Below are 834 nucleotides of genomic sequence, written 5' to 3' on the forward strand. Positions count from 1 at the left end.
ACAGGTCCCCTGTTTTTGTCAGGTTGTCTGGAATTCCTCCATTACAGATTTAGTCCTTTGGGAAGGTTATAGGATGTATCTGCCATCAAAATCCAAGTATGCCACGGGGAGGTATTATGCCTTTAACTAACAAGTTTTCAGTTGATAGCTTATAAGTAGGAATAAAATATACAAAATATGGGCTTATTGCAGACATTCATATTTCATATAACATTCATCCTCTCTCATCGGAGATTTCAGACTCCTAGGAATCTCTGGCATAGCTAGGTTTTTTGCAAAGTATTTTCATTATTTCAAAAATCCTAATAGAAATTGTACTCATTTCCTTTGCCTTACTCTAACTCCTTGCTAGCTAAAAGATCGTTTCTCTACAAACAGTGGAAATTACACCAGCTCAGTAATACAACACTATCCCATGCTGGTGTGGTGGTTAAACTGCATTTGTATCTTATTCTTAGATTAGAATAATGACCATGGATCAATTATCCCTAAATACAATTTATCAGACAAAATGTTACAAAATTTCAAATCTTCTTTTTATTATTTTTTTTTTTTTCAGAGTCCCGCTGTGTTGCCCAGGCTGGAGTGCAATGGCATAATCTCAGCTCACTGCAACCTCCGATTCACGCGATTCTCCTGCCTCAGCCTCCCAAGCAGCTGGGACTACAGGTGCGTGCCACTATGCCCAGCTAATCTTTGTATTTTTAGTAGAGATGGGGTTTCACCATGTTGGCCAGGATGGTCTCGAACTCCTGACCTCGAGATCTGCCTGCCTCTGCCTCCCAAAGTGCTGGGACTGGTCTTGAACCAGGCCGGGCCTTTTTTTTTTTTTTT

Source organism: Mandrillus leucophaeus, unplaced genomic scaffold (assembly GCF_000951045.1).
Source record: "Mandrillus leucophaeus isolate KB7577 unplaced genomic scaffold, Mleu.le_1.0 Scaffold39, whole genome shotgun sequence".
NCBI classification, from domain to species: Eukaryota; Metazoa; Chordata; class Mammalia; order Primates; family Cercopithecidae; genus Mandrillus; species Mandrillus leucophaeus.